Source organism: Monodelphis domestica, chromosome 2 (assembly GCF_027887165.1).
Source record: "Monodelphis domestica isolate mMonDom1 chromosome 2, mMonDom1.pri, whole genome shotgun sequence".
Lineage (NCBI taxonomy): Eukaryota > Metazoa > Chordata > Mammalia > Didelphimorphia > Didelphidae > Monodelphis > Monodelphis domestica.
Genome location: NC_077228.1, coordinates 433,618,118 through 433,630,660, shown reverse-complemented (window position 1 = coordinate 433,630,660; position 12,543 = coordinate 433,618,118). Strand labels below are relative to the sequence as shown.

Here is a 12,543-nt window from a genome sequence, read left to right as displayed (position 1 = left end):
TTGCCACTCAATTCCACCCTAAGATACAATTGTCAAGGGCATGAAGCATTTGTTCAAATTTGAACAAACTCTCAAGAACTGCTTGATTTTATAGAGAAAATATTAATGATAATTAATGGTGAACCAATGCACATCTGCATTCATTTACAAATTGATAGTCCTCTCATAAATATAAAGACCATACTGCAGGAATACACTAGTAGTTTCACTTTCTCTGAGCAATCTGTCATAGGAGTTACACGCATACCCCAGCTCACAGTGGGGTTCTGTAGACAAGGGTATCCCAAGTATAAGATTTTTTGTGAGTACATGGTCTTCTCAAAGCCTTGGCTCAAGACCCCCTATCAATGTGTTTACCCTTATTTGTCACAAGAGAATGCAATTAGTTCAAATCTATTATTGTATTTAATCAAACAACAAAGCAAGAAAAAATATAAATTTCTGCCATATATCAAAATTAAAATTCTCTGGAGACTGTATCTTAATTAATAATTACTTATTAAGTAACAAAAAGTGGGCCAGAGGAAAAAAGGCCGCAGTCACACGTGGCTGGCTTTTCTCTTTGCTTAGCCTCTTTCCCCAGCCAGCTACACCAGCTTCACAGCCAGATCTTAGTCCTGCCAGCACTCTCCTGAGCAATGGTGAAACCAGGTGGTATGTGTGTGAACTAGGCCTCCCCAAGCCAGCACTCACCTGCCTGTTCTGGTTGTCTTCTAGCCACTTTGCCCTTCTCCCCTGCCCTCTGTCAACTTGGCAGGCATACCAGGAACACACCAGAACTCTCCTAGCCATGTCTAGCCCATGTTTCTCTCTTCCCTTTCTTCAACCTCCACATTTCTGGGTTTTAAAGGAGTTTTGAGGGGTTTTGTTTTTAATTTGTATTCTTCACAAATGGTGAGGATTGTACTCCTGAAAGTATTTTTATATATGTAAAAAAAGTCTTGTTTTATTTTTGTGTCAACTGTACATTTTAATAACCAACTGTAAATGTTAAAAATAATGATGATTACTAGTTTTTTCTCAAGAATTAAATACTTTTATATAAATGTAACTGAAACGAAGGTGTCTTACTGCATTTTGCACATTGTGTACATGATTTCTAAATAAAACTTTTTGAATGAGCAAAAAAAAATGATTCTGAGGCAAAGGAGGCCTACTTCCTTTCCCTAGTCCCATTTATGCTGCTTGTGACATCACTTTTCTGAGCCCCTCTGATTAAAGGGCTCTGACTTCACTGTGGGAAAGAAGTGAGTCTTTGGACACAAGGGAATCATAAGGCCCCCAGGTTCCATGTATGTCTGTTCTTCTCCTCCACCACTCTCTTGGTTTGATCAGAGGATTGAGCAGGTTATAACAACACAATCAGGTAAACTCCAATGGAATCAAGCTCAGTGCCAAAACTCTCCTTTTAAAATCCAGTATGAGATTAGAGTGACAAGAAAAAGAAAAGGGCTACAAAGAACACATGGCCAAGGCATATGATCAAAAGGAAACACATAGAGGTAACAAATGCAATCAGAGCTTCTCTTCCCTTCTAGATACTGGCTTTATTAGAGGCTTTACTTATCTCTTCTGTATGAGAGCAGGAAACTTGGCCATACTTTAGCCAGTTTATAGCCCCTAGACTTTCCGTTTTTGTTTTGTTTTTCAGAAAAGCATCAGCCCTTGTAATCAACCAAAGGACATGTGGGGAGAATGGGAAACTCTTTCACCATTTTTCATCAGCAATATCTTATTCTTCCTATCCTAGGTCAATTGTCTGTAATAAATGATTTTTAAACTCTCTCCTTCCATCTTAGAATCAATACTGTATATTGGTTTTGAGGTAGAAGTATGGTAAAGATCAGGCAATGGTGGTTAAGTGATTTATTTGTCTGGGATCACACAGCCAGGAAGAGTCTGAGGTCATATTTGAACTGAGGACCTCTAGTTTCTAGCCTGGCTTCCAATCCACTGAGTCACATAGTTGTTCCCTAATCTATTTTTAAATAGAAAATAGACTTTCTGGTTACTAGACCAACCTTTCCATTAGTGACCAAACTCTAGCTTAACTTATACATTATGTTTGTTTCCTGGTTTTAGTTGTCAGTGGGGAAATTACACTTAATTCTCAATCTCTGGTACTTAACTGCCAAGGGCTTTGGAGTTCAGAATCTCCAGTTTTACAATTATATATCTTCCTCTGCTTCCCCATACACATTAGTGGATGCAAGATAGAGTATTGTATAAGCCAAAAAAAAAAATCACATGAAGGAGAACAATTAAGCCCTGAGGCAAGTTGACATTTCTCCCTGCTTTTACTGTAAGTGGGTGAACAACAAATCCTTAAAGCCTTTTTCAGCCTTTCAACTCCCTTACATTAGTGGAACAAAATTATCAATGAAAGGCTCCAATGCATGTGATTCATTTATTGCTTAGTTTAATGACCTAAGTAATCCTCATTAAAGAATATTGGAAAGGAGGCTTATTGTTAGACTTCAGAAAGTGTCATTATGTCATCATCATGGATCAATCCATCGATTTGGTTACAAGAGGAACAGAGATGCTATGCATTTGTCATAAGACCATAGGATTTGGGGTGAAAGGGATATTAGTGAGCATCTAAGCCTAGCTCTCCTCTTATACTCACACACACACACACACACACACACACACACACAACACATATATGGAATTGAACCTGGGGCACAGGATGATAGAGAAACCTCTCCATGCTCTTTTCTCTTTATATCATAAAAAGGTCATAAAATCATATTCAAAGGTCATACAGTTCAATCTTCTTATTTATAAAGTAATTTGCAAGCTTTATTGTTACTAGTAAATGTAAAAAAGTAAATTAGGTAGTAAATGTGTGAGGTCAGATTTTAACTTAGGTCTTTCTAACTCCAGGCCTGGCACTCAATTCATCTTTTTTGCAAACTTTACAGTACTATAGAAATGCTAGGTGTTGTTATGATTAGTTTTATTATTCTAAGGAAATTTGGGCAGAGGAAGTTTACATTGCTTGACCATTGTGACAGAGATAATAACTTTCCAAGGTAGGAATTTGAATCCAGATCATCTAGTTCTAGAATCAGTACTCCTTCAACAATACCATAGTGCATCCTGATCTCAAATTCTTATAATAAATGTCACAAAATTTTTCTTGATGAAAGGATGATGAATATATTTCATTGCCATCCTAATTTAGATAATCATGTTTCATTTTCTCCTCTCATCAGGAGTCTAGTAGGCAAGGGTTAATGAAACTGTAGGAATATATATCTAAAAAGATATATATAGATATATAAAGATATGTCTAAAAAGATATATAATATATGCATACATATATATATATATCTTACATGTTTACATTTTCCAATTAATTTTTCCAGGGGTAACATTTACTAGTTATTCTTCAAGTATTAAATCTGTAGTTGTGGACTGTTAAGGGTAAAATTAGGGTTGTTGACTGAATATATTATTTTAGTAGTCACCAGGGATTTAAATTCAATCCCAATGAAATATTCAAGTCAATTTGGGATTTTTTATGGTGGTTTAATTACAATAGTGGGAAGAAATTAAGAAGAAGAGAGAGAGGAAAGGACATAAGATGTCTCCAGCCTAGCCTAATCTGGCCTCCTCAGAAGATTAAATCTAGCTTGGCTTCCAGCCAGGAGGTCTCCTCCAAGATGAGGGGCTTCCTAAGAGGATAGTGCTTTAGGAGGTCAAGGAAAGGAGGAATCAGCCTAACCACTCACCCAGGTCACTCAGGGAAGATGCCTCACCTAACCACGCTACAAAGCTTCTCCCAGTAACCTCACCGCCAAGCCACAAACACCAAACCACCACCAGGAGCTCCCAACATTGAACCACCAGAGATCACCATCTCTGAGCAAGAGAGAGAGAGGAAGTGACACAAATATATAGACAGTTCTTTACATCACTTCCTGCGTCTCACATGTACCAATGGTAGCTTAAGCTTGGCTTAGGACATCCCAAAGGGTCTGTCAGTTGTTTCTGATTTGTCACTTGTTAGCACATGTCTGTCATAGTCTATCCTCCTCACAGTTAATCCTTAAATGGGGATGTACACATTCCTTGGTTGCTAGAATTCTAAAGACTAAGCAGGGTAGAGTAAATCTAAAATTCATAGTACAGTGTTCTCTTGGCTCTACTCATCTCGCTGTTCATTATTCCATGTAGTTCTTTCCAGGATTTATTTTTAATTAGCCTGTTCACCATTTCTTATGGTGCAGTAAAATTCCATCACAATCATATACCACAATTTGTTTAGCCATTCCCTAATTGATAGGCATTCCCTCAATTTTTAGTTCTTTGCCAACACAAAGAGAGCTGCTAAAAATATTTTGAAATCTAGAGATTCTTTTCTTTTTTACCCTGACCTACTTGGGAGACACATCCATCAAAGGGGTTACACAATTTTATAACTCTCTAGGAGTACTTTTAAATTACACTCCTAAAGGTTAGATCAGTTCACAATTCCACCAAAGTGTATTTGTGTCCCCATTTTTCCACATCTCTTCCAACATTTGTTATTTTCTCTTTTTTTTCATTTTAGATAATCTAATGGGTGTGAGATGATAGCTCAGAATTGTTTTGACTTAAATTTCTCTAATGAGAGTTAGAATTTTTTTCCATATACCTATATATGCCTTTGATTTCCTCATCCACAAATTGTTTATTCATATCTTTTGTCTATTTATCAATTGGGACATGGTTCTTATTCTTAGAAATTAGATAAAGTTCTCTTTATATCTTAATAGGAACCATATTTATTCATAGGATCATAGTATCATATATATGGATGAAACCAGAAATCAGATAATTCAATGCCATTGTTTATATGGATAAGGAGTCAGTGACCTGGAGAACAATTTGTCCAAGGTTACATTAATTGCAAGTGAAAGAACTAATTTTCAAACCCAAGTTTCTTCATGCCACATGCTACTTTTTGGGAAGTTGATGCAAGATATAGATTTTTATTGTTATTTTTAACTGATTTGAAGCAATATATTTCTAATGAATACCAATGTCAGATAAAGCTTTCCTCCAAAGTTTGGTCCCATTACCTGCTGCTGTAGCTGCATCCATGAGTCAATGAATTTTTGACATATTGGGCACCTGGTAACTAGAGATACATTAGCCTCAGAAATAGTGTACATTTGCCCATCAATGACCCCTTCATTGACTATAACTAAATGGTACATATATTCTGGTATGATTCTATCCATAGTAAGTTTAAGGGAACTTTCAAATTTAAGAGAAAACTTATGATTAGTGGAAAAATTATTCCTATTCCTAGAATGAGATCCCACTAATGTAAAATGGAGAGATGATGTTACCAATGATATAATAGAGTCCACTGATATCTTTGCAACTTTGAAAAAAGACTGAGACATTTAAAAGACAGGGCTAAGCATGAAGTCATTGCCTTTTCTGCTGATGCCTCTATTTCATGATGGGAGTAAACAATAAGAAAAAAAGTATTTCCCTTAAGATGGTCTTCACTGCCCTACCAACTGCATGGCATCCCTGACCAAGGACCTTCAGGACAACTTTGGCACTCTTGAAGGATATGTCTTTACTGCTACACAGAAAATAGTAGTTGGACCCTCTGGTAAGTTTTGGTGTGATGGCACTACCCCAAATAATATCTCTATTTTTATTAGTACTGCTAATGGTGAGGGCAATATCATTCCTGATCTTTTTGGGAAAGTTACAAATATGGTATTATATTCCCAATGTATCTCTCATGGACCCAACCCACTGCCTTGAGAGACCTACTGCATATGATGATATCAAAAAAGTGATGTAGTAAGTTTCAGAAGGGCCCTTAAAAGTCCAGATTGTTTCCTATCACTAAGTGACACCCACTCTTCTACCTTTGGTCCTGGAACTGCCATTATAATTATGACCATTTCTTCAAGCTTCTTTCCTGATATGATAATGAGTATGGTTATAGCTATTATGTCTTATAATTTATAGTCTATTTAGCTTCCCAGGAAGGAGTAAAGGAGAAAACCATGAATTTCCAAACTCTGCCAAAAGAATTTCATTACAGGGAACCCACATGCTGAGTCCATTTCTTTATATTTGGTAATTTCATGAATCACACAGAGCCCTTGGCCAGGCACCCCTGTAGTAGGAGAGAGGGAGGAGAAGCAGAGAGTCTTAAGTTTCTTAGCATCAATAAAGTCATAGTATTCCATATTTGGTGTGGTGGTGGGATAATCATTATTTTATATCATGGATTATTATTCCATTAAAATCTTTCTCCAGTCTTGTACACTAAAATGGAAATAACCTTGGGTCTCTAAAGATTTTAGAAAAGCTTTCAGTCAGTTTAGGAATATACTAGGCTGGTCTGAAGACCAGCCAAGTTAAGTTTATAGAGGTTCATCACTAGATAGATATGTGACTATAAATTGTTTTGGTTTGTTTGTTTGTTTGTTTTTAATGTGGCAGGACACAAAGTTTTCCTACTAAATCACAGAGGAATCTTGATCACCGATTATATAGGAAGTGCCCATTACAATAAATTCATAGAAATTTCAAAGTCCAATTTGATTTATTAAAGGTTATGTGCACATATTTAGTCCCTGAGCATTCTGAGAAGCAAGACATTGAACATTCTTTGTAGGTTTAAGTATTTTCTTACCCATCTCAATATCCTTTTGATTAGCCACACCTTCATTAGTGGTTTTCTAATAATGTGTCAAAAATATCTTTGGAGGTCCCTGGGCTTTGGAGTGGTGGTGAATGTAGTCATAAAATGAATAATGTTACAAGATCATATACAGAGTTGGAAGATGGAAGGAGCTTGGAGGCCATCTGCTTACTTTTGGTATCCTCAATTTTCTCTAGGCCATACTCATATTACATTAAGAGCTTAAATCAAACAAACAGATTCCCAAACATAAGAAACACTTCATTAGATATTATCAATGTCTAATAGTAATAAGGCAGGCAACTGTAAAAGTAATGTAAGTACTAGAAACATTTTCAAGTAAATTTCATGAGAGAGACAAGACTGATAACAGTAGTGTTACTTGGAAGATGCCAGTTAGAAATCCTTTTTGAATATTGTCATTATTCCAACTAAAAATTGGATTTATATGATTGAATTTTTTATCAATTTCATCAATATATATATAAACCATGAAAAATGCTACAAAAACCAAATACCCCCTTTTAAAATTGTATTTTACAGGTTTTCTGTTCTTATGCTAGTTTTCTTTCTCTGTCAACTAAAGAAACATATTTGTTTTTTAAAGTGAAAATTGAAATGTAATTTTATGTAAAGAATATGTAGGGGTGGAAGTGGGGAAAAGGGTAAATGTCTGGAATAGTAAGTAATTTGATGAGGCATAAAGATAATGGATTTTCAGACACCTGTGAAGATGGAGGGTATAATTCTTTTAAGAAAGTGGAAGTGGAATTCTTTTAAGTGGAAGAAAATAGCAAAAGGAGGTACATTGTATTAATCTTTCCTTTAGAAAAAAATAGTAAATGTTATTAATGTTCTATGAAACTAATGACCCTACTTGTGGATCAGTAATAGCATTTTTTTTACTTTTATAACTATTATATGATTTTAGATTTGTATAGGTGCTTAGAATTTAATTTAATTTTTCAAAGAATACACAGAGCAAGCTGTTTGCACATCTGGACAAGTTTGTAACTTGTCTCACTTACACTTCCCTACTTATCCCTCAGCCTAGGCATTAGCAGAGATCATGGGGTTATTTGATTTTATTTCTAATAAGTACCTGATTCTAATTTTTGACACATTATGAGTAGTTTCAGAGAACCAGTTGAAACGGTGACTAAGTACTATTATTGAAGACATAAATCAAATATGTGGAATAGAATTTCCAGTAGAATTAATTGCTAATAATTAAAACAACAATAACTATATAAGAGGCAACATCCCATAGTATAAAGATGGCCAGTCCTGGAACCAGAAAAATCTGGGTTTAAGTATTGCCACTAACACATACTAGCTGTGTGTCCATTAAAGATCTATTAACTTTTAAGTACTCCAGGCAACTTTCTAAAGCTATGTTACTGACAATAAAACTATAGCAGCCATGTATACAACACTGAAGGTCTGTACAAAATGAAAATTAACAATGTATTTATTTTTATAGAGCTTCCATATTTCACAAGTCCTATATCAATTTGGTTTTCATAAGAAGAAGCACAAGTAAAATACAGGGAGCTCAAGATTGTTGCCTTGGTTTATCCAGAAAGTCAGTTCAAATGTTCATAACTCAGTTTGGTATAGGACAGACTCCTCCATCCTTAGAATTTATTGCACATTACATTTATTTCCTCAGAAGAAATTATCTTGGGTATGTAGGTAATGAGGCATAATTGTTCATTTTGGGTGAGGACTGGAGAATGGCATCAGGAAATCATTCAATTCACTAGAAGAGATAATGTGCTAATGAGGCCCTAAAGGCATGAAGGAGTTATGGATCCATTTAAAAATAAACCCCAGGAAGCCAAGATTGTAGAGTAACAGGATGAATAACAAGCTCCCCTCCTCTGTCCAAGAAAATTTCAAACAAATCTAGATAAGACACTAGACTGAACCCTGATAGAGAAATTCAAATAAAAATCACAGTGAGCATTGAGTATTTTCCTCCCAGGCCAGTTTGGCATAGAAATATAGTCAGAGAGATCTGTGGATATTGCAGATATATGTCCCACCACCTGCATTTCTTGAACTAGATTCCATCATGACCATGTTCCCAGGAATCCTCATCTCTCCATCATAAGACAAAAGCTATGCACCTGGGGAAGAGGAGGTGCTAGTCTCACAAGGATAACAAATATTATTTGGCAGCTTTAGTTTCCACATCCAGTTCCAAGCCAGAAAATCAATGGGAAAAGGTCAAGAGAGGCCACAGGCTTAGGCAGAATACTGAGGGAAGAGTAAATTCAGAAGCAAGGAGTAGAGAGTTGGCTGATACCCCAAGAAAAGATAATGATCCCAATTCAGCTCCTCATCCAGCCTGATGATTACAGAAGCATAATCAGGGTTAAAACTCAAGAACAAAGGGAATCTTGCAATGTTATCATCTGAACCAGCAGTTAACTAAGAATAAATGGGTCTATCATCAATCTGCTCTTTTTCAGAATCAAACTCAGGTCATGAACTTGTAGAATTAAGACCATGATAGCAGCAACTAGAATTTTCCCTGGATCAGACCACTTTGGGAGCCTTCTAAGTCATCAACCTGAACTTTCTTTGAGATCTTAGAATCACACAACACTCAATATTCCAAAAAAGCAACAACAGAACCAGACTAGACCTCACCCTAAAAGTTCTAAGTACACCCCCAACATCAAGGCCACAGTTATTAAGTAGACTTAAAAAACAAACATATTTAAAATCCCATCATAAAAAAGTGATTTTTATGACAAAGATACTCCAGATACAAACCCAAATGAAGAGAATGACTGAAAAACATCCACAAGCAAAACTTTAAAAACAAAACAAACAAAACAAAATAAAAAAACACTGCATGGGCACAAAATTGACTAGAATTTCTGAAAGAAATCAATGAAAATTTCCTTTCTCATTCTCTGTCTCTCCCTTCCCCTCTCTCCACATGTATGCATGCATATATACACATATATTTATAACATTATATGTAATGTTATATATAATAACAAAAATACTAGATGAGTTATAACTCACTTGAGTTATAACTCACTTTAACCTACTTCTAGTGGTGTATGCATACATGCACATAAAATAGTGAATAGACTAGGTGAATTATATATATAATAAATTACTATATATATGTATTATATAAAATTAAAGATATAATATATAATGGTGAATAGACTAGATTAGCTAAATTTATACATATTTATATTATCTATGTCATATATATATATATATATATACATATATATATATATATATCACTATATAAAATGTACTGGGTCCATAATGGCAAATCTATGGTACATGTGCCAAAGATGGCATTCAGAGGACCTCTCTGTGAGCACCCTGCTATCCAAGGCAGAAATGATCCCCTCCCCATCTTCACAGCACATCCTCACTCCTCTGCATTTATTTCCTCCCCTGAGTAGAGCTCCCAGGCCACTTCCCTCCCTTTCTATCTCCCCTGTCTGGCCCTGGGCTTCCATGACCCTCCTCCCTCAGGAGAGGATGTCCAAGCTGAGTGGGAGATTTGGTGCTCAGCCCTTCAGGGAGGAGCAGGCCACCCTTGCAGAAGGCCACCTGCAACTACCCTGGGTGGTAAGAAGGAAGGAAACATGCAACTTCTAAGACTGCAGAACCTTCCGTACCCCATCTCTGGGCTCCTCCTTTGGTTTTAAGATTTGTACCTCCAGGGGGAAGCTGGGTACTCAGTGGATTGAGAGCCAGACCCAGAGACAGGAGGTTCTGGGTTCAAATGTGGCCTCAGACACTTCCCAGCTGTGTGACCCTGGGCAAGTCACTTAACCCCCGTTGCCTAGCCCTTACCACTCTTCTGCCTTAGAATCGATATGCAGACAGAAGGTAAGGGATTTTTTTTAAAAAGATATGTGCCTCCCCAGGAGGAACCTGCTCCGAGTCCCAGGGTGGGTTCCACTGTTGTGCCAAGGCTCCTTCCCTTCCAGGGGGCCATCAAGACCTGCCTGTGGTGATCCCCATCCCCATCAGAGTTTTACTGAACAAATATGTGCTGGTTTGCTGAAGGAAAGGAAACTCTAATATACTCTATCCCCTCCAAGACTGGGGAAGAGCACGAGATCCCCTGGCAGTGCTGCCCTCATTTAGAAGACGTCATGCCAGGTGGACAGCAGCCAGACCAGAATCATTGGTAAAACAATTCTTGTAAACCCAGACTTGGTCAGGATTAGCTTCCCCAAAAGATAATTATATTTTTAAAAAGGGGGAAGCTTGTCTTATTCTAGAACCCTGTTTAAATTGACTCTCCTTCCCCCAATCAAATGGTGGCAAAACTTGCTGGTCATGACTCTCTCCCACCTAACTTTTTCCTGAAGAGAGCTGCCTAAGGTAGTCAACAAAATCTTGAAAAGTAGACCCTCCTCCATACAGGATCCATTGACTGGGGATGGCAGAGATTGGGGAGGGAGGAAGGCACTGGATCTGGGAGGAGGTCATGGCACTGCATGCAGTCTGATGGGGGTGGACCACTGCATGGAGTCTTGAGGGGAGGGGCATGGCATGCAGTCTGGGGGCAGGGCATGACACATGGTCTCTAAAAGGTTCACTATCACTGTTCTAGTTGAATTATAACTCACCTTAACCTTCTAGTGGTATTAACAAAAGCTAAACTAGTCCTTTAGTATTATGACTTAGGGTTAATGAAAATAAAGAGCAAAGAAAGCCATTAATCCATAACCTGGAAAGGAAGGTGCAATAGTCATCTTAGTATCTTTTCATTTTCTTCATTCTCATATTCCTTAAGATGGACTAACTCTAAGCTTTAAAATATTATAACCAAGAAAACTATAAGAGATGTTTTAAGAAAGAGACACGGACATCATTTGCAGTATCAAAATTGCTTAGATTACTTGGAAAATTGGGAGAGTTAATGCTGTTGCTTACACATGAAAGAACTTCCAGTTGAAATGAAAAACAAATATTTAGATGCAAGGAGTACTAGCAGAGATTCATCATATCTTAGACTATAAAGAATTAGTAGGTCATTCTATTGAAAGGAAAAGATCAGTTATCCATTTCAAAACATCCAAATGATATTCCAAATAGCACCAGTATCACAAGGATAAATCAACAGGTCTAACTGCTATGATTCATGCTCTTGTTTAGGTTTTTTGTTTGGTTTTTATTTTTGCTTTTTAGTCATGTTTGATTTGTGACATATTTATGATCTGTTTTCTTGGCAAAGATACTGGAGAGGTTTTGTCATTTCCTTCTGTAGTTCATTTTACAGATGAAGATACTGAGACAAACTGGGTTAAGTGACTTGCTCAGGGTTTCACAACTAGTGTCTGTGGCTGAATTTGAACTTAATCTATCCTGTCTCCAGGCCCAGCATTTTCTCTATTGCACCAACTAGATGCCTCACACTGTTAACAATTCTAACATGAATTAACCAGGCATCACCCATGTCAATCAGCCTTAGGGAAATGAAATCAACATTTGATGAATTAAAAAAAAACCTAAAACTCTTCCCCCTAAGCCTACCACCTCCACCAGGAATCTTTCTGTAGAGCTAGACATATGAAGCTTTCATTAATTAGCTTGTAGGTTGTTTCATTACATTAGAAAACTAAAAGTCTTATGACTTGCTAAGCATAATCAACCTAATTAAGGATGTCATTTACTCTGTCTGTTCCCCTGACTCTCAAAAAGGAATACTAATAAATGCATAAAATGTAGAGGCATGATCATAGTTATTTAATGTCTGTAGCAAAGCACTTCTCATAAGAAAAACAACCAAGAACTGCTGTCATTAATAATTCTTTCTTTCCTTCTTTGCCTAGAATTTGATTTTAGGGAAACACACCTCTTACAAGTAATCACTT

At 36.7% G+C, this 12,543-nt stretch overlaps 1 pseudogene; it reads left to right on the top strand.

Annotated features, from left to right (window-relative positions):
* Positions 1-5,526: 5,526 nt before the first annotated feature.
* Positions 5,527-12,543, top strand: part of LOC100616758 (betaine--homocysteine S-methyltransferase 1-like) — a 51,274-nt pseudogene continuing 44,257 nt past the window's right edge.